The sequence below is a fragment of the Lepus europaeus genome, chromosome 5 (genome assembly GCF_033115175.1).
Source record: "Lepus europaeus isolate LE1 chromosome 5, mLepTim1.pri, whole genome shotgun sequence".
Taxonomy (NCBI): domain Eukaryota; kingdom Metazoa; phylum Chordata; class Mammalia; order Lagomorpha; family Leporidae; genus Lepus; species Lepus europaeus.
This window is the reverse complement of record NC_084831.1, coordinates 84,864,349-84,886,607: the sequence shown is the minus strand read 5'-3', so window position 1 is coordinate 84,886,607 and position 22,259 is coordinate 84,864,349. Positions and strand designations below refer to the sequence as shown.

General features: G+C 40.8%; 1 protein-coding gene across 13 annotated transcripts in view; it reads left to right on the top strand.

Moving 5' to 3' along the window:
• The first annotated feature begins 1,009 nt into the window (after positions 1-1,009).
• ZNF644 (zinc finger protein 644) overlaps positions 1,010-22,259 on the top strand; it is a 105,605-nt gene continuing 84,355 nt past the window's right edge. For 4 of the 13 annotated variants that reach the window (XM_062191718.1, XM_062191719.1, XM_062191711.1 and 1 more), the window contains exons 1-2: positions 1,010-1,260; positions 2,049-2,650. The gene's annotated coding sequence lies outside the window, so the exon portion shown is untranslated. Of the gene's footprint in view, positions 1,261-1,283; positions 1,553-1,699; positions 1,979-2,048; positions 2,651-22,259 lie in introns of those variants that run through there. The other 9 variants (XM_062191720.1, XM_062191714.1, XM_062191721.1 and 6 more) reach the window with 7 other exon arrangements.

The following is a 22,259-nucleotide window of genomic DNA, read 5'->3' as shown; positions in this document are numbered from 1 at the left end:
ATTGAACAAATGAGAAAAGTGCTTGATACATAGCCAGTATTCCAGAGTATTAGCCATATAATGAATAAGCAATTAGTGTATTTAGTCAGGTATCCGTTGTTTACACTCATGCTTGCTGCCAATCAAGGTACCATCCTATAAGAGACTATTTCTCATTCTTACCAAATAAATACAATTATGGTGTATTCCTCTGAATGCCAATAGCATCTTGAGGGTTTGGAGGAGCACAGTTTATGATAATTTTTGATACTTTTTGATTTTTCCACTTTGAAGTGAGGAAACGGAGGTTCAGAGAAGCCAGTTTCTGATGACAGGACTAGTAGATTGAGTTCATCGTTAACACCTTACCAACTTCTTGTTTCAACTTCTTTGTTCAGTTCAAAAGCAAAGGGAATAGTCCCTAATCAGTGTTTCTTGGTCAGAATCCTGTGGCGAACGCTAGTTAAAAGGAAGCGTTCCAGAACCCTCTTGGGACCTACTGATTCTTTGAAGGGTTAACTAGCAGTCAGGTGCTTCCTACATAACTTTGGGAAAACCGTGGCACTTTCTCTAATGCTGGGAGAAAGTATTCTCCTAGAGACAAACTGGTTCCGACCAGGGCATCTTTTAGGGTAGGCTGGCCTGGTAATTCAGATGCCCCACTTGAGGCTTTGCCCGGCCCTCAAGCATCTAACAGTTGGTTCCTTAAGATCCTAAAAACCTCTCTGCTATTCTCCACAGCTGTGACTGGTAAACCCTGCGTTCCGTAGCCGTTTTCCTCAACAGGAGAAAAATGCAAAGGATTTCGGCACGCTCGTGATCGTGGAAATCAACCATGGGCCTGTTCCACCTTAAAGGGCCTAGGCATGCTTGGTGTTTGGGTCTCACAGAGTTTGGGCACCACCATATTTGGAGCGTGCCTACTTTGGGGCGGGAACCTCCCTGGGAGTGATTAGGTCAGCGCTGGGGGAGGTGACCTTGTTTGGTTTCTGGCACCCGAGAACAGTGGTGCAGTGTTTCTGCTGCCCCCGTTTGCCTAATTGGCCCAGACGCTCCACCAGCGCCAAGCTGCCCAGGAGCGCCTCGCTGGCCACCCCCGCGGCCCGCAGCCCGGCAGAGGCGGGAAAGCAGCGCGCCTGCGCCGTGGGAACCGGGGCCGGAGGCGAAAAGCGGGGAGCGGAGGGGGGCCGCTGGAGCCGAGTAGCGTACAGAGCGGCGTGTGACGCGGGGACGCCGCGCGCTCCCAACGTCGCCCCGGTTTGACGCACACGGCACCAAACTGTGAGTTTCAGGGGTTATTTGGTCGGGGTAGCTGGGGCCCGAGTGGGTTTCGGGCCTCTGGGCTGTGGCGGCGGCGAGACTGAGGGTGGCGGAAGAACTTGGGGGACCCGGCCTCCGGCGCTCGGGCCCGGGGAGCTACGCCCTAGGCTGGGTCCCAACCATCCAAAAGGACGCATTTTGCCGCACAGGCTAAGATGGCGGCGGCGGCCGAGGAGGCGGAGTTGGTGCTACACAAGGAGCCCGGGCCCTGGGTTCGGGGAGGCGGCGGCCGCGGGGGGCCGCGGAGCCTGAGGTGAGCGGCGGCCGCCGCCGCGGGGCGGGACTCGACGGGAGGCGGGGGTGGGGGGGCTTTTCCGCCGCGGCGTCGGAGGATCCGGTAGCGGACACAAAGGGGCTGAGCTGGGCGCTAGACTTGGGGGTTTTGTTTAGTCACATGAAGCCGAGCAGCCAGTGAGCGGTAGGGGAAAGGGGCCCAGATCAGGCGGCTTGAGGAGCCTGGCGGTCGCCATTGCAATGCACTGGGTAACGGGGCGGTCCCAGAGCAGTCACCAGCCCCTCTCTTCCAGGCTGCTCGGCCCTGGCCAGAAGCGCCGGCTCTGGCAGTACTGTACACACCCCTCCCCTGATTTGGGACTGGACCGCATAGCCCTCCCCTCACCCCCCTCCCCCGTTCTGCAAGATCTCATGCCGCTAGGTGCCCGGGAAGTAACAGCAAGAGGTAAATCGTTCGAAGTGTTGGGTTGCCAGGGGCTTGGTGGGTGTCCAGCTAAAGCTTTTTGCCTCTCCAGGTCTGATTCCCTGGCCTTTGTGTCCCTGGGAGCTTACTCTCTGCCAGAGGAGAGCAGGTGTGCTCCACTCCTCCCGTGAACCTGAAGATGAGTTGCCCCCGACCCTTCTCAGTGATTGGAGACTTAGGTGGTGGAGCTAAAGGTTTCTTGTTACGAGACTTCCGCAGACGACTCTCGTGTTGGGATCCATCCATGGTTTAGCAACATAGGTGGAAAAGTTTTTCTCGAACTGTTGAAGTAATTTTTACGTAAATAGAGTTGTTACAAAACTTTTCTATTTAGACTTGAGATTTTGTGTGATCATTTTGCTCAACCCGGGGATCAACACGGTTAGAGGCTTGAAATGATGGTCCTGTGTTGTATACAAGTTGATAATTTCAACGGAAATACCAAAACACCATCCGCCTGTTTGGGCCGGTCCTGACTAAGGCCCAGCCTTTTGCATCTGGATGATAGATTAGATTTGCCTTAATCGTGAATTCCCTCCCTGCAGTAAGTTTACTGTACTTACATTCTTTTGGTCCCACAAGAAGAAAGCATTTCAAAAAATAGACGAGTTCCGCAAGGAAAGGAAGCCTGCTATTTTACCTTCAGTGCCATGTGTAAGTATCCAGGGAACTTGATGGCAGCAACCATGTAGGTTGGGTAAGAAAAACTAGTTTTATATTGAGGTTATAAGTTAGCTAACGAATCATTTTAATGGGTGAAACATGAAGGTTTGACTAGCATTAATGCAGTGGTAGGTCTACCTGCCACTGGTAAAATCGAGGTGATTTGAGTTCTTGGATTTCTAGCAATTTAAAGTTATACCGCACTAATATCGTACTTTATATTGATATTGACTGATAGCGAAGCACAAAATTTTGAAACAGTTAATATTTTCTTTTTGCCGTTAACAACAAAATTACTTGAAGGGATATTTAAACACATTGAGAGCACTAACTTTGTTTGGATCTCTGTTCAAATTGAAATTTGAACTTTTCACCATTACTTAAAACAGTCATTTTCCTTGTTTCTTTTTTTAGATATGTAGCTTCTCTTTTTAAGTTAGTTTTTCCTAATAGAGCACTATCTTCTATTAGTAAATGGGAGATACATTAATGTTAGCAGAGTATATTCCTTGATCAGTTTTACAGTGGAAAAAATCTCAAAGAGCAACTGTCCTTACCTGCCTTTCATTAATAATCAATTATCATTAGTGATTATTATTAGTGGCATAATGGAAAATTTTCTTTCAGCTTCTACCTCATTGCTGTTTTCACTTGTCATACATACTGCAACTACTCAACCAATAATGGCTAAAAAATGAAACGAGTGTTGCTGAGAATCCTTGTTAATTAAATACAATTACATTAGCAAGAACTCCTGTGACAGTAAGTTAACTGTTTAATGCTAGTGTGTGTGACCTAATTTTTAAAGTGATTTACAGTGAAACAAATTCCGATGTGAAATATAGAAATTTCAGAGCATTGTCGTTTTTGAATTTTGAAATTTTCCAAAAGCTTTCTTGGCCCAGATGTTTTAAAAATTCAAAAACAACAGCAACTAGATAAACTGCTTGGAAGTTTGAAATAACTGCCTTGATGGCGTGTTGAGTTGCATGAGAAGTGAGATAAATGCTGCAAACAGTGGTGCAAGTGCCTTTCGTTTTGCTGTGCTGTTTTGGTTAGGTAAATGAACACGCCACTCAGGTTGCTCCTGTTTAAAACAGCTGTCTAAGATTTAGTACTCCTACTGAGTGGTAGATCTGTAATGTCCCTTAGACACGCAACAAGCAGGAAGGTCATGAATGGTGGTGTCCTACAGTGATGTTCAACTTCTTTGGATAGCAGATTTAGCAAAAATGGCTACATTGTTTCAAGGTTGTAACGCTTTCATGGGTCAATTAAAGGTGCTTTTGCCTTATTGACTTTTCTAAAGAGTTGAGAAACTTTCATAGTTCTTAACAGTTTGTGAGTGGATTGAATTATTTTGGTTTTGTGTTAACTAGGGTTACTCTCAGATTATTTGTAATGATAAAAATCTGTCACCTATAGAGCTAAACATTTTCCAGATTTAATTCGTCATTCAGGTTACAAGAGGGAGAGATTTGGTTGCATTGAGACTTGTAATAGGTAGCAGGAGGGGAAAATAAAGTCTCAAGGAGAGTCACAAGATGATGGGGGATATCTCCAATTTATAGAAAGTTCAGATTCACTTTCATCCCCAAAACACTGTCAGTGTTTGGAATTATTTAATATTTAAAGAATGTGATGCTGGAAGGAAAAGAGTGTATCTTATTCTTGGGAGAATGTTTTTCTCGGGACTGCTTTTCAGTCAGATCTTCAGGCAGTTTGCAGGAAATACAGAAATCGGTATGTTGAATTAACCAGCCCTAATCTTGAGAACACTAATTTTAGAAACCTTTTTTTTTTAAAAAGTTAACAAATATTTTTAAAGTTGTAGTCTTCTGAAATAAAACAAAAATAAAGATGGATGCTATAATACTTTGGATAGATACTCAAAAGATTTGGTGTTTTTCATTAATTTCTTTGCTATAGAAAAGATGTCTGTTTTGTACATGGATAATCTATAAATATTGAGAAAACTATGAGTTTGTAGCATTAACTGGAACACTGCCAGAAGTGAGGTATTGAATTCAGGTTTATTTAGAGGGAAATAGCTGCTCTTAATATTGCAAGCCATTTACACCTTTGAGTTTTCAGAGAATTGAGAGTTATGGAACTGAATCTAGCACTAGCTCACCCTGCTGGTTGGCCAAAGTATTTCTCCTCTTCCTTCTCAAAAGAAATAGGACAGGAGACCCAGAGAAAGGTAGAGTCCCCTTGGAAAAGATGGTCCCCTCCCCAAGGCCTTAGGTGCTCCACTGTTTGTTTCTCAGTTGTTGCTTAAGTTGAACTGTGAAGGTACTATCCTTCTTGAAGTTAACTGAGAACTCCTATGTGAGTATTGGAGAGTTGGTGTGCTTCCCTACTCTTAAGTCCAAGGTAAATCCTTTGGCAATCAGAGATTATCAAGAACAAAAGTCTTGTATGATAACTTTCTAGGAGGAGAAACATGAGAATTTTCAAGAAAAAGAAGAGGAGGGTCCTGCCAAAGCAGAAGCAGCAGTATTTCATGCTTTTCTTGCATGGGGGAAAGTGAGACTGAACTGAGGCTTTTTGAAGAGATCTCCTTTTTATTATCCCTTCCTGCTTCTGCTGTCTGCAAGCTGTAGCCTTCCTATTTCATTTGGGATTCTTGGAAAGTATGCTCCTTGAGACTTGTAGCATTGAAGTTGATTAAAGATTATTTGTACATATTTTAAAACATAAATGTTTATATTTCATGAGCCAAACAGTTGATTGTAATTAAAAATGTCCAATAAAGTGTTAGGATTAAAGTATTTTACATATTAGTAATCTAATATTTTAAAATAAGTAATCTTTTAATCCTTTTGTCTATCGTGTTTATTATTTACTTTTATCAGCTTCTTGAGGAAGGTGTTAAATATAACTAGTACTTCAGATCATCATTTTTAGTGACAGAGTGATTCACGCCTTTCTGTTGACTGGTATGTGCCAATGGATAAAATGTGTGGCAAAATTGAAATTAATTGCCTTTTGCTTACTACTGACTTAATATTTTACACACACACACACATACTCACACTATGTATCAGGGAACTTCAAAAAGTTTATAGATGGCCGGCGCCGCGGCTCACTAGGCTAATCCTCCGCCTTGCGGCGCCAGCACACCGGGTTCTAGTACCGGTCAGGGCACCGATCCTGTCCCGGTTGCCCCTCTTCCAGGCCAGCTCTCTGCTGTGGCCAGGGAGTGCAGTGGAGGATGGCCCAAGTTCTTGGGCCCTGCACCCCATGGGAGTCCAAGAGAAGCACCTGGCTCCTGCCATCGGATCAGTGCGGTGCGCTGGCTGCAGCGCGTCGGCCGCGGCGGCCATTGGAGGGTGAACCAACGGCAAAAGGAAGACCTTTCTCTGTCTCTCTCTCACTGTCCACTCTGCCTGTCAAAAAAAAAAAAGTTTATAGAAAAATGGAATTAAAATGTTTATTTTTATGCAAAAAATTTTGAAACCCATGCATACTTATATACACATATACACACATACAGAATCACAGTTGCATTTGTAATTATGTGTGTGTTAAGAAGCAAGATGGGGTGATGTTTAAAGTGTAAGCCTTAAAGCAGAATTTGTAGAGTTCAATTTTAGCTGTGTGATCACTAGGTAAATAGATTTATGGTAATACCATCTTCATAGAGGTTTAAGGTTTATGTTATGTAATTCATATAAAGATCTTAGCTTTCTGGCACACGGTGAATGCTAAGAAATTGACAGCTGTTAGAATAATAGTTACTATTATTGTTCAGCGATAATTTTGACAGTAACTTGAAATTTTCTTTTGTAATTTAGAATTGTAAACTTCCACTAAGATACCTTTTAAAGCCATATATATATATAGACAGTGTTATAAAGATAGTGAGAGACAGGCATCAAAATGTGCCTTCTCCACTTCTATTAGCAAAACCTGAAACCAGGTTACATTTTAGAAATGTGTTCCCTTTCTTGCTGTGCTTATGAACTGATGCAGTTGGGAGTGAGTGCATTTTAGTGAGGTTACTTTCCAGCCAATGTGTGCTTTGTTACTTCTTCATTTTCTTTACTCCTTTAATAAACTTCTGACCCTAATGGTGACCTTAAGTAGAGGGAAAGCGGTGAGCGGCTGAGTATATTTGTATGTAATATACATTTGAACTGTGGTTGAGAGTGAGGAGTGGTTGGCACAGTAGCTAGATGGAAGAGGGGAATGTGATCTTTTCATTGCATAGTGTTAAGTCAGGGCATTTCCCCCAAACGTTTCCCTCTGTTTTCCTCTCTACACTTTGTTTTGTATATGTGTATGCTAATTTAGTGTTAAAATTACCATTTCCTCTTTCTACCACCTACTTCACCCACGAGAAACACACATTTTAAGCTTCATAACAAAGTTGTAGAGGGCAGCTTGTTCTTCAATTTGTGAGATTTTTCTCTGGATTTTAAACTTTACATTATAAAAGCATTTTTTGCCTACCCCTTTTCAAGTGATATCTTACTTCCCACATTGTTTATTCATACATATAAAGACTCTTTGTCTTGGCTCCTGCACATTAGTACAATGATGTTGGCCAAAATGGAGGCTGTTCTTTACTGAGTGTCTGAAATGAAAAAAATCAAGCTTAATCAGAATTAATACTCTCTGGGATTAGGATTACTCAGGTTTAATCATGCTGTCTATCCTTTCTGCTGGGACATTTAACTCCAGATTGCATATAAATAAAATGTAGACAATTTATACCCTTCTGAAAACAACTTACATTTTTACATTTTGAAATACAGCAATATTAAATGGACACTTAAATCCTATTTAGTTACTATCATTAATTTCTAATAATGTTTAATTTATAAAAGACTAGCTTAAGGGGCCGGCGCCGTGGCTCACTTGGTTAATCCTCTGCCTGCATATCATATAGGCGCTGGGTTCTAGTCCCAGTTGCTCCTCTTCCAGTCCAGCTCTCTGCTGTGGCCTGGGAGAGCAGTGGAGGATGGCCCAGGTGCTTGGGTCCCTGCACCCGCATGGGAGACCAGGAGGAAGCACCTGGCTCCTGGCTTCGGATCTGCGCAGTGCTGGCCGAGGCAGCCATTTAGGGAGTGAACCAATGGAAGGAAGACCGTTCTCTCTCTCTCTCTCTCTCTCTCTCTTACTCTCACTCTCTCTCACGGTCTATAACTCTACTGTCAAATAAATTAAAAAAAAGACTAGTTTAATATTGAACTCTTATACTCATTGGGAGGATGACGTGTGTATATATACATATATATACATTTTTAATATTTATTTGAAAGTCAGAGTTACATAGAGAGGTTTACTCCTCAGATGACTGCAATGGTCAGCACTGGGCCAGGCTGAAACCAAGAGCTTCATCTGTTACCATGTGGGTGGAAGGGGCCCAAAGACTTGGGCCATCTTCTGCTGCTTTTCCCAGGCCATCAGCAGGGAACTGGATCAGAAGTGGAGCAGCCAGGACACGAACTGGCACCCATATGGGATGCTGGCACTGCAGGCAGCAGCTTAACCCACTGTGCCAGCTCCCAAGATGACATATATTAAAAGATAATTTGTGGGACATAGTGACTAGTTAGTATTGTGTATTTGAAAATTTTAGAATATATTTTAGGTGTTCTTGTTACAAAAGTATGAGGCAGTGTTTATGTTAATCATCTTGATTTAATTGTTCTACAATGTATGCATATTTCAAAATATGTATACCATAGATGTACATAGTTTTTGTCATTTTAATAACTGAGTAAAAGAATAAAAAGGATAATTTATGGGACATTTATAAATAGACATTATAGGTCAGCACTGACCAAAGAAATATGTTGACCCATAAATGCGATTAAAACTTATTATAGCCACATTACAGAAAAGGAAGTGAAATATCATTTAGCACAGTATGTCCAAAATACTGTCATTCCATAATATAAATGATTGTGATATTTTGCATTCTTTTTTTTTCTCCAATATTAAATCTTCAAAATACAGTGGTATTGTGTACTTACAGTACCTCTCAATTTGGACTAAGCAGACTTTAGGTGCTCAGTAGCTACTAGCCATATGTGGTTACTGTATTGGACAGTGCAGTTACAAATTTTAAGTTCTGTAGGGGTATTTAGAAAGGATACAGCAGAAATTGAACTGAACCTTAAAGAATGGCCAAGAAGAGGATATTCCTATTAAGAAGTGATCGGAGGGGCTGATGTGGTGTGGAGGTAAAGGTGCCACCAGCATCCCATATGGGTGCTGGTTTAAGACCTGGCTGCTGTACTTCTGATCCAACTCCCTATTAATGTGCCTGGGAAAGTAGTGGAAGATGGCCCGAGTCCTTGGGCCCTGCACCCGTGTGGAAGACCTGAAAGAAGCTTTTGGCTTCAGATCAGACCAGCTCTTGCCATTGTGGTCATTTGGGGAGTGAAGCAGTGGGTGGAAGATGCTCTCTTTCTCTGTCTCTCCCCCACCCCCTCTCTCTGTAACTCTGTCTTTCAAGTAAATAAAGAGATACTAAAAAAAAGTGATGCTAATTATAAGAAGAGATATGGGGGCCAGTGTTGTTTAGGCTTAAGCTGCTGCTTGCGATGCTTGCATCATATCAGAATGCTAGTTCTAGTCCCAGCTTCTCCTCTTCCCCTTCAGCTCCCTGCTAATGAACCTGGAAGCCTGCAGAAGATGGCCCCTGTGTTTGGGCTGCTGCCACCCACATGGAAGACCCACAGGGAGCTCCTGGCTTTGGACTGGCCCAGTCCCCGCCATTGGGAACATTTGGGGAGTGAACCAGCAGATGGATGATAGAGATCTCTCTCTTTTTCTCTCCTCCTTTCCCCCAACACTGACTTTCAAATTTAAAAAAAAAAAAAATACAATTTGAAACTAGATAATAGAGTAGCTTAAATCCAGTTTAGGAAATTTGATTTGTTTTGGGTAAGTGGGTAGATTGTATATTGGAAGGTGCCTCATCCATGAGCACTTGATGGTTGAATTAACAACACAGAGTAATCCTAGAAGAAACTGAGTAAACGAAGCCTTTTGGATCTTCTGAGGGGAAAGACTTCTGGTTAGGGAATATTGGTATTCTGTGATTACTAGTGTGATGGAGATTGATCAAAATGAGAATTGGGAAAAGGGTTATAGATTTGGCCATTATTGGTGACTTGTTTTTAACTATTTCATTTAAGTATAAGAGATATACACTGAAGTATACAAATCTTATGAGTATAATTCAGGGAATATATATATATGTATTATATATTATATATGTGTATTATATATTATATGTAATATATATTTATATATGTATGTATGTATTATATATATAAAATAGACTCAGGTAGCTTCTACCCAGATCCTGGTAGAGGGAGGACATTTTCTGCATTGAAAAATGTGCCTTGTGCTTCTATTAATTCACCTCACAGAAGTAATCACTATTGTGATCTGTGTTACCATAAATTAGTTTTGCTTGTTTCAAAACTTGCTTATGGCACATTTGTCCTCCTTTACAAGGGTATTGACAGTTAATGTTTGAATCTGTTTCCCTCTTTTTTGTCCTTGTTTGGCATTGTGTAAATTTGGAGGCAAATGAGATGGCAGTTGGTACCATGGCCTTTCTCTATTTCTCCACTGTGGTCTATGCCAAGGGTAGAGGTATTTTTCTGTTGGCATTAATGCTAACCCGTTAGAGGTTAGCTTTATGTCTTGCAGATTTGCTTAGAATGTGGAGATTTGAGTTGCCTCCACTGATAGTATAGCTGTCTGGTTAGATTTCATTACAGTATTCTGTAGGCATATAGCCAAGAAGTAGGTGGAAGAGGTCTTAGATTGCCTCCTTATATAGATGCTTTTTGGAGCCTCTCTAACTGTAGCTTCAAGGTCTTACGTAAGTTAGCTTTGAGGCTTCTGGTTGCTTAATAAGGTATTTGGTTTTTTTCTTATTGTGGATGAGAGGTGGGAATAAATTGTTGTACTTGTGTTTACAGGTAAGTACCTCTCAAATAGAAGGATTTTGACATTTGTGTACAAGTAACTAGAATATTACCTTATGGACAGTTGCACAAAAGTTTGAATGATTAAAATCCAGATAGAGGAAACTGTTGACTGAGAACCAAAATGAAATAAAGTTGTTGATTATTATTGTTACTTCTAGTGCTTGAATCAGTGTTTTTCCAAATGGAATTAATAGTTGGAGCATTAGTGTTCATCAGTATTGAGCAGTGAAAGCCTTATAGTGTATGACTTACAATAAAGCTGTAAAAAGTACATGATAATGAAAATATTTTTAAAAAGAATTTATTTATTTGAAAGAGTTACAGAGAGAGGTAGAGACAGAGAGAGAGAGAGGTCTTCCATACGCTGATTCACTCCCCAAATGGCCACAACTGCTGGAGCTGGGCCAGTCCGAAGCCAGGAGCTTCTTCCGGGTCTCCCACATGGTTGCAGGGGCCCAAGGACTTGGACCGTTTTATGCTGCTGTCTTAGGCACATTAGCAGGGAGCTGGATTGGAAGTGGAACAGCCGGGACTCCAACCAGCGCCCCTATGGAATGCTGGCTGGCTCTGCAGGCTGGGGCATTAACCTGCTGTGCCACAAAAATACTACTTTTCAGTCTAGAATGTGTACATAGTTTTGAAGAATGGATATATTTTGTAAATTATGCAGAAATGCAATGTTTGTTGAATGTACTCTTGGTCTAACAATTTTAATAATTGTCTTGAAATAATAAAACTTCATCTTTCAACTTTTTAATTTTTTTTGAAAGAGTTATAGAGAGGCAGAGGCAGAGGTCTTCCATCCACTGGTTCACTTCCCAAATGACTGCAATGTCTGGAGCTGGGCCTATCTGAAGTGAGGAGCCAGGAGCTTCTTCCCGGTCTCCCATGTGAGTGCAGGGGCACAAGGATTTGGGCCATCCTCTACTGCTTCCTCAGGCCATAGCAGAGAGTTGGGTTGGAAGTGGAACAGCCAGAACCCAAACCAACACCCATCTGGGATGCCGGCGCTGCCGGTGCTGCAGGTGGCAGCTTTGCCTGCTGTGCCATAGTGCTGGACCTTTCAACTTTTCTCAATACAGGTTTTGTGAAGTATAAAAGGCTAAAATACTCATTTGGAAATTTTAGAAAAATCTACCTTAGAACAGTGAAGAGTGGTGCTAGTACCATGGTATAGTGGGGAAAGCCGCCACCTGCAGTGCCAGTGACCCATATGGGCTCTGGTTCTAGTCCCGACTGCCCTCTTTTGATCCAGCTCTCTGCTATGGCCTGGGTAAGCAGTAGAGGATGGCCCAAGTCCTTGGGCCCTGGCACCCGCATGGGAGACCCAGAAGAAGCTCCTGGCTCCTGGCTTTGGATTGGCCCAGATCCAGCCTTTGTGGCCATCTGGGAAGTGAATCAGTGGATGTAAGACCTCTCTCTCTCTCTCTCTCTGCCTCTCTCTAACTTTGCCTTCAAATAAATAAATATTTTTAAAAAATAGTGAATATTAATCAAAACACTTTTAGATAGAAATAATATATTTAGTGTTCGATAGCATAGTGAGAGGGACTATAGTTCACAGTTATGTATTATGTATATGTAAAGAACTGGAAGAGAAGCTGCTAGGATGTAAACAGAGGCAAGAAAATTAATTTCCTAATTGCCTGATTTTATCAGTTTAAACTGTATACATGTGTTGAAATATTTCATGGCATACCCATAAAAAGTGTACAAGGATTACATTAATAAGAAAATTCAAGGTGTGGGCATTTGCCTTGGATTTAAGAAGGCCTCATCTTATATCATAGTATCTGGGTTAGATTTCCTGCTCTGGTTCCTGATTCTAGGTTCCTGGCATTGCAGATCCTTGGAAGCAGCATGTGATGGCTCAAGTTTTTATGTCCCTGCTGCCCACATGGGAGATCTGGCTTGAATCCATGAACTTCTTGAAGTGCCCCTTGTATGGATTGGTGGGAAAGGAAGAGAATATCAGAGTTAGAAAAGGATGTTGAAAAGTACAGATATGGGAATCATGGCATATACACACATTTTTCTTGGTTAAAGTAGTGTATTTTAAATGAATGTAATGAAAAATCTCGATTGTAGCATGAACTGGAAGAATCTATGGAAGTTTGGATTAGAAATTAGATTGCTGAACAGAATTTCTTCAAGAAGTATGTAAGAAGTTCACAGTCAGATATTACAGATATTGAAGTGAGGAAGGCTAGGTAGAGGTTATTATCTTGGTGGATAGGGATGGGCATATTGGGTGAGGGTGGAGAGTTTAAAATAAATTGCATAAACTGTTGTGGCTCCTAAGTATTTTGTAGTGCAGAGTTAGAATAAACTAATTTTATCATTTTATAGTACTCAAATTTACTTGAAGAAAGAATTTGCATGTAAATTATTAACAGTAATTGAGATAACTGCCCTTTTCAATAAACATGTGATCAGCCTTTTTTCTGATATATTTGGTTTGAAAACATAAGTAACACCTCGCAACAAAGTTTTGCTGTAGTGAAGTTTTCCTAATTACTGGTACTTGCAAGTAAAAAATATTTGAAATGAATGGTAAGGAGAACTTGTAGTGGTAATGTTAATTTTTGAGTTATTGAAGTACATTTTTGCCATGACTTTAGAGACAGTCTGATAAAGGAGCTGGTGGGAAAACAAGAGGTAATAGAAATTAATAATGTAGTCTACCAGTGTTAATATTTGTTTTTAAATACGTATTTGTTTTCAAAGATAGTCACATTTAGACCACTCTGGTTTTTAGGCACAAAAATCCTTGAAATGTAGTTCCTTGTGGAAAATAGTGTTTTTTGATGTTTAAGATTTTAAGATGTTTGTGATTTTAAGATACCTAAATTGGCCGGCGCCTTTGCTCAATAGGCTAATCCTCCGCCTGCGGCGCCGGCACACCAGGTTCTAGTCCCAGTCCCGGGCGGGGGGGGAGGGGCGCTGGATTCTGTCCCGGTTGTCCCTCTTCCAGGCCAGCTCTCTGCTATGGCCCGGGAAGGCAGTGGAGGATGGCCCAAGTGCTTGGGCCCTGCACCCGCATGGTAGACCAGGAGAAGCACCTGGCTCCTGCCTTAGGATCAGTGGGATGTGCCGGCTGCAGCGTGGCGGCCATTGGAGGGTGAACCAACGGCAGTGGAAGACCTTTCTCTCTCTCTCTCTCTCTCTCTCTCTCTCACTGTCCACTCTGCCTGTCCAAAAAAAAAAAAAAAAAAAAAAGATACCTAAATTGAGTGTGATTATGTTTCATAAAGATCATTTGTAGAAGAATTGGAAAAATTACAGAAGTAATAGACACATTTTGCTGCTTATTTTAAAATAGGCAATAGAAGTTTGGGAGTTAATGGAATTTTAAAATTTTAAAAATAGTATACTAATTTTATTATAACAAATTGGTACCCTAATTATTCTCATAGTTAATATAGGCTTGACTTCAGTTAGTGAAGCATTAATATTGATGCTTCTGGGGACATGGTAAAATAGAGGCTTATCAGACTCTGTCCAAGTTACCGTTTGGGACATTCCACCTAAAGCAAGAGAGAATGGGGTGCCCCTTGTTGTCATTGGGAACTCTGAGATCTCATTTCACTGAAATTTGAGATTTCATCATAGATGATGTGAGAATGGGTCACAGCAGACTTATGTACTGTTTCCTAATTATCCTGATGACTAGTGGTGTAGGAATAAGGAAGGTGTTTGTTTTTTTTGTTGTTGTTGTTTGTTTTTGAGATTTTATTTGCTTGAGAGGTAGAGTTATAGACAGTGAGAGGGAGAGATAGAAAAGTTCCATCTGCTGGTTCACTCCACAAATGGCCATAATGGCCAGAGCTGAGCCCATCCAAAGCCAGGAGCCAGGAGCTTCTTCCAGGTCTCCCACGCCGGTGCAGGGGCCCAAGCACTTGGACCATCTTCCACTGCTTTCCCAGGCCAGAGCTGGATCAGAAAAGGAGCAGCTGGAACTTGAACCAGTGCCCATACGGGATGTGGGTGCCACAGTTGGAAAATTAATCTATTGCACCGGGTGGGCCCCAGGAAGTTTTCCTATAAGCTCTGCACTGAATCTCTTTAAGTAGAATCCCCTGTTCAGACCTCTCTGTGGATCCAGAGTTCTTGGAAATATATCCACTCTCACCTGTTTGCTTTGAGTCTCTGTAAGCTGAAAAACATTGAATAATCTCTAACATGCAAGAGGAGAGAGAACAGTTTGAAAAGAGGGGAGTAGGTAGCCAAACTGTTGTCAGTGCATTGATGCTACTGAAACTGCTCATAAAAGGAAGAAGTGGAGGAGATCCTTAGTGGTTGTGACTTTTCAGAAGTCTTAGTCTAGACAGTGTCCAAAAGTAGCCATTCTGTTAACAGTGATACAGATGGATACAGTGATACAAATGACACAGTGGTGCAGTTCCTATAGTGGAATATTGTTTACCTCATTTTCTCCTGGTTTTCATCTATTTTTCCAAGCCTGATTCCTTAACTTTCCTGTATACACTCTTTAAACAGCTTTCAAATTTAATCTAAATTGATTTCTTCCCCCATCCCCCCATGTCCTTCATCCCTTTAAAGGATTGATTTCAAATTTGTGCTGTTTTTGTAGCACTTATTTAAACAAAATGATACAAATATTGAAAATAAGATGGTAAGAATTAAAATTTGCAAGTTAAAAAGTGAGATGACAAGATAATTGTAGGCCATGATCATTAAATGAAAAAGGAATTTGGTAATTAATGAAAAGTTAGATTTGCTAAACAATATCAGATTTGAATTTTGTGTGATAAAGAAACTCAAGTAACAATGAGACATGCGGGGACTGGTGCTGTGGGTTAGTGCCCTGGCCTGAAGCGCTTGCCAGCATCCCATAGGGGTGCCAGTTTGAGACCTGGCTGCTCCACTTCTGATCCAGTTCTCTGCTGTGGCCTGGGAAAGCAGTAGAAGATGGCCCAAGGCTGACGCTGCGGCTCAAAAGGCTAATCCTCCGCCTGCGGCACCGGCACACCAGGTTCTAGTCCTGGTTGGGGCGCCGGATTCTGCCCCGGTTGCCCCTCTTCCAGGCCAGCTCTCTGCTATGGCCCGGGAGTGCAGTGGAGGATGGCCCAAGTGCTTGGGTCCTGCACCCCATGGGAGACCAGGAGAAGCACCTGGCTCCTGGTTTTGGATCAGCGCGGTGCGCTGGTCGCAGCACGTCGGCCGCGGCGGCCATTGGAGGGTGAACCAACAGCAAAGGAAGATCTTTCTCTCTGTTAATCTATCTCACTGTCCATTCTGCCTGTCAAAAAAAAAAAAAAAAAAAAAAAGATAGCCCAAGTGGGCCCCTGCACCTGTGTGGGGAACCCGGGGAAAGCTCTTGGCTCCTGGCTTCGGATCGGTGCAGCTACTGCTGTTGCAGCCAATTAGGGAGTGAACCATCACATGGAAGACTCTTCTCTCCCTCCTCCCTCTTCCTTCTTCCCTCCTCCCTCTCCGTGTAACTCTTTCAAATAAATAATTCTTAAACAAAACAAAACAGTGAGACATGCAATAGAATTTCTTTAGAGAATCTGATAATACCAGTCGTCTTAGGAGATTTTCATTCACCTCACAATTTTTTAAATTGTATAAATATAAATTAAGGCTATAGAGATTTTGAATAACAGTATGTTTTATTTAAAAAGGCATGTCAAACTTTGTTCCTAAGAGAGAATACATAATGCTTTTCAAATTCCTGTATTTGAAAAAAAAATTTTTTTTTTTTTTTAATTTGAGATGGAGAGTTATAGACGGAGAGAGAGAAAGGTCTTCCATTCACTGGTTCACTCCCCAGATGGCCACTATGGCCAGAATTGGGCCATTCCGAAGCTAGGAGCCAGGAGCTTCTTCTGGGTCTCCCTTGTGGGTGCAGGGGCCCAACTACTTGAGCCATCTTCTGCTTTCCCAGGCCATTAGTTGGGAGCTGAATCAGAAGTAGAGAAGCCAGGACTTGAACTGTTGCCCATATGGGCTGCCAGTGCTGCAGGTGGAGGCTTAACCTTTTATGCCTGGCCTATGGTTTTTTTTTTTTTTTTAAAGTTGTGTATTAGGCTTCAAAAAGAACTTGAGATTTTACATAAGGGGAATTATACAGGTCTTTTTTTTTTTTTTTTTTTAACTGTAGTGTAGTGTAATCAAAGCCAAACTGATAGTAACCACTTGGATGATTTTATGTGGAACTGGAGCCTAAGTTTTATACTATTTAAAAATGACAGTAAGGAGATTACACATCTAAAGTGATGAGGTGAGTGTTCAGATAAACATGTTGGATTACAGAACCATTTACTTTGCTGTCAACCCCTATTAGAATGATAGTAGAGATTCTTAAGGACACAGAAAACTGGAAGCGTGATTGCAGAAGTAAGACTTTGGGCTGGATGGTAACTTGATAACTATTTTATAGATCAGAGGAAGTTGACCCTTCTGTTATCACTGAGGAAATTCTAGAATTGGTGCTACACTGCCCTAGAGTTCTTCAGGAACTGTGGCTGAAGGTGCTTTGGAAAGGATTGACTAAAAGTATGTGCAGCAAGTAGGCAACACTATGGTGCCAGGAAAGGATCTGTTACCTTTCATTTATTTCTTCACTGACATTTACCTGGAAGTTCTGTATGCTTAAGAACACTAGGCACTGCTCAGGTTAAGGCATCATACCTAAAAATGGAGAATTGAGTAGAAATCTACATGTTGAACTGAGAATCGTCCCCATCCTCTTTTACGTTCCCTTGTTTTTGGAGTGCTGGCTGTCAGGCTCCTACCCGAAGATGGAATATTCATCCCGTTACAGCAAAGTGATGAGCTCAGGAAAGAAAGGTCACCTGTTACTTCCAGGTGGAGATCCACCAGGGAAATGGCCCTGCATGACTAACCTATAGTGGTGGCTACTTATTAACATACTTTCTAGTCAACTTTTAAGTGTCTCACTCTGAGAGATTAAGGATACCAACATTTGAGAATAACTTCAATATGAAATGGAAGGAAATAGAAGAAGAAAACTTGTTATAAAAAATTAATTCCTTTGGAAAATTTTATGTATTTATGGGGTAGCATGTGATGTGTCATTACTTGTATATATTGTGTAGTGTCTATTCAGGGAAAATATATTAACTCTTTAAGCATTTATCATTTCTTTATGATGAAAACACTAAAAATCCTATGTTACCAGATTTTTTGGTAGGGAAGTGTACCACATATTTACATTATGTGGTCACCCAACTGTGCAGTAGAATACCAGAACTTCTTACTCCTAACTTAGTACCTGTTAATCAACTTCTTCTTCATCTCTTCCCAGCTTCCTGTAACTATCATTATATTTTAAACTTCTGTGAGTTTTTAGACTCCACAAATGAGTGAGATTGTATGATATTTTGTCTTTTCTGTGTTTGACTTATTCTCTTAACGTAATGATCTCTAGTTCCATCCATGTTGCTGGAGATGACAAGATTTGATCCTTTTTATGGCTGAGTAATATTCCATTATGTATATGTACCGCGTTTTCTTTACCCATTCTTTAGTCCCGTGGATGGACACCTAGGTTGTTTTCATTTCTTTGCTGTTGTGAACAGTGCTTAATAAACATGGGAGTACAGATGTCTTTTTGCCAGATGGATTTCATTTTTCTCCAATATGTCCCCATGAGTGGGACTGCTGAATTATATGGTAGATCTACTTTTAAGTTCTTTGAAGAACCTCCATACTCTTTTCCACAATAGCTGTACTAATTAACATTTCCACCAACAGTGTATTAGTGATCCCTTTTCTCCACATCCTTGCCAACACTTGTTATCTTTTGTCTTTTTGACAGTCTAATTGGAGTGAGATGGTGTCTCATTGTGCTTTTTTTTTTTTTTTAAAGATTTATTTTATTTACTTGAAAGAGTTACAGAGAGAGGTAGAGACAGAGAGAGAGGTCTTCCATCTGCTGGTTCACTCCCCAGGTGGGCTGCAACAGCCAGAGCTGCGCCGATCCAAAGCCAGGAGCTTCCTCCAAGTCTCCGAAGTGGGTGCAGGGGCCCAAGGACTTGGGCCACAACAGAGAGCTGGATTGGAAGAGGAGTAGCTGGGACTAGAACTGGCGCCCCTGTGGGATACTGGTGCTTCAGGCCAGGGTGTTAGCCTGCTGCACCACAGAGCTGGCCCCCTCATTGTGCTTTAGATTGGCATTTCCTTGATGCATAGTGGTGTTGAACATTTTTTCATGTTCCTGTTGACCATTGTATGTTTTCCTTTGAGAAATGTTTGCTAGAATTTTTAAATTAGTGTTTTTTGGGGGGCTATTAAGAATTTTTGCATCTATGTTCATCAAGGATATTGGCCTGTAGCTTTCTTTTTTTTGGTGTGTCCTTGTCTGGTTTCAGTATCAAGGTAATGCTGGCTTCATAGAATGAATCTGGAAAAATTCCTTTCCTCTTCTATTATTTGAAATAATTTAAGAAGGATTACTTCTTTAAATGTTTGGTAGAATTCAGCAGTGATACCATCTGGTCCTGGACTTTTATTTGATGGGAAAGTTTTTGAAACAAAGTGTGTTAGAAAATACTAAAGAGCTTTTGGAAATTTAGAATATGAAATATTTAATAGACACTATAGAAATTTAGAACACAAAACAATAGGAAAGTTGGAATTTAGAATATTAAATTCTTGAGATCGGAAGATAAAATATCGCCAGTAAAGCAAGATAAAAATAGAGAAGGGAATAAGGGGAAAAATAGGACAATTAGAAGATCACACTTGCAGGTTTAACATATGAAAAAAATTACAAAACAGATGGAGGAAATATTTTAAGAATAATTGAACAACTAAATGAATTTCTAGGGAATGGGTGGTCATCTAGCCTAGCAGTCAAGCTGCTGGCATTCCGTGTTGGAGGGCCTTCCTTTCACTTTGTTTCATTCCTAGCTTCATCTCCTGACTCCAGTTTCCTAATGTGTACCCACAGTGCTGATGGCTCAAGTGATGGTATATTCCCACCTACTTGGGAGACCTGGGTTGTATCCACAGCTTCTGGCTTCAGGACTGGCCCATCCCCAGTGATTGTGGGCATTCAAGGAATGAATCTGCCTCTCCTGTCTGTCTGTACTTCCCTCTCAAAGAAGTAATAAAGTTTCCACAATAAAAGGTCTTACATAGTGCTCAGTATAGTGATTTTAAAAAAGAACATCAAGGTACATCATGGTGAAATTTCAGACACCAGAAATAAAAGGAATATTCTTACAAATTTCAGAAGTGGAACATATGAAAGGGATTAGGAATTGGTAGTACTAGAAAGTACTATTTTATTCCAATAATGGAATAATAGATTAAAAATTCTAGAGGAAAGTTATTTCCAAACTCTTCAATTTATACTCTATCAAGCTGTCAAGTGTGGGAGGAGGCCAAAATTATGAAGCATGTGAGGTTTACTTAGAATGTATTGTACCTTAGGAAGTTACTAAAAGGGTTCGCGAAAGTGGTAGGGTGAAACAAAATGAGGAGGGATCCATGGAATAGTAGGAAGAGAATTCTTAGGGTGATAGTTAAGGCAGTTCATAGTGTAGTGACTATGTGGACAATCTGAAGAGTGAGTAGTTCAGATTGGGACAGGAGGACTGAAGGATCTACATGATATATCTTCAGGGAAAAAAAACAGGGAATTTTTGTAACTTAATTCATGATGCATATTTGGCTATAGTTTTCTTGTCATGTCTTGTGTGACATATTTATGCCATAGAATGAATTGGAAAGTTTTTTCTCTTTAATTTTTTGGAAGAGCTTGAAAAGGAATGATGTCAATTCTAGACATTGGTTTAAATACAGTTTTTATCAGAGAAGCCATCATCTTGGACTTTGCTTTGTGGGAAGTTTTTTGTTTTTGTTTTTCAAGATTCATTTATTTGAAAGAGTTAGATCCATGCACTGGTTTGCTCCCCAGATGGCCGCAATGGCAGGGGCTGGGCCAGGCCAAAGCCAGGAGCCCGGAGTTTCTTTCAGGTCTCCATTTGTATGGCAGGGTCTAATGTACCTGGGCCATCTTCTGCTTTTCTTGGGTCATTAGCAGAGAGCTGGATCAGAAATGTAGCAGCTGGGGACATGAATTGGTGCTCAGTGGTATGCCAGCTTCTTAGGTGGTGACTTACCCAGTATGCCATGATGACAGCCCTGGTGGGGAGTTTTTAAATTACTAACTCAGTCTCTATTTGTTGTAAGTCTGTTAGTATTTCCTATGTCTTCTTGAAATAGTTTTGGTAATTTTTAGTTTTCTAGGAAGTTTTCCATTTGATTTACATTAAGTAATTTATTGGCATACAGGTCATAGATTTCCCTTATAATCCTTTTTGTTTCTTATGTATTCCTTAGTTAGGACATCTTTTTCAATTCCAACTAGCAATTCAAAATCTTTTTAAAATCAGTTTAGAGGAAAGTGTGTCATATTTTATCTGTTCAAAGAACCCTTTTTTTAAAAAAAAAAAAGATTTATTTATTTGAAAGGCAGAGTTGCACAGAAGCAGAGGCAGGCAGGCAGGGAGAAAGAGAGACAGACAGACAGAGACAGACAGAGAGACACCCTGAGACTGAGATCTTGAGATCATCCATATCCTCTGGTTCACTCCCCAGATGGCCGCAGTGGCTGGAGCTGCACTGACCTGAAGCCAGTAGCCAGGAGTTTCTTATGGGTCTCCCACGTGGGTGCTGGGACCCAAGGACTTGGACCATCTACTACTGTTTTCCTAGGTCATAGCAGAGAGCTGGATCAGAAATGGAGCAGCCAGGACTCGAATTGGTGCCCAGATGGGATGCTGCAGGCAGTGGCTTTACCCCCATGCCACTGCGCTGGCCCCTCAAAGAACTTGTGACTTCATGATTTTTGTCTGTTGTTTCTCAATTATTTCTGTTGTAATCTTTATTATTTTCTTCCTTCTAACTTCTTTGACAGTTTCACTGTGTTTTAGGTGTTTAGGTGTGGTTCTCTAGTTTATTATGTTTGTTTTTCCATTGAATTGCTTTTTGCAGCTTCTCAAAAATCAGCTGACCAAACTCATAAGTGGCAGTGATGCAGTCTGGAGGAGTTACAGGAATACTGTAAGATAGTCATCATGTTCTTAAATAGGTATTTGGATTTAAAATGAAAAATTAAGATACCAGTATAAATGTATTATTTAGAAATAGGGGGCGATTCAGGGAAGTGTGGTTTGCTATTTTTCATAAAAAACCTATTTTTAAAACATGCATTTGTATAACTATGATGACTTAAAATAAAAATAGGATATATTATAGAGTAAAATATGTGCCTTAGGGATAAATTCAGAACCTTAAATAGTTATATTTTGAGTTTTGAAACATTTTTACTGTGCATAAAAAATAACAATACATAGAAAAAATACCACTTAAGTATTAAAAAGTGAACAATTTCTTAATGACCACCTACTCAAGATTATAGTATTGTCAGATCCCCCACATTGCTCTATTCTAAGCAAACTTCTCCCACTTTCTAGCCTACCTTTTGTGGTAGTCTTTTTTTTTTTTTTTTTGTATTGCTTACTACCTACTAACACATTTTAGACCTTTTTTTCTATAGCTCCGAAAATTAAATTTATGTAAATGAGTCCTGGGCTCTTTTCCAGCATTATGCTTGTGAGATTTATCTTTGTTATTGG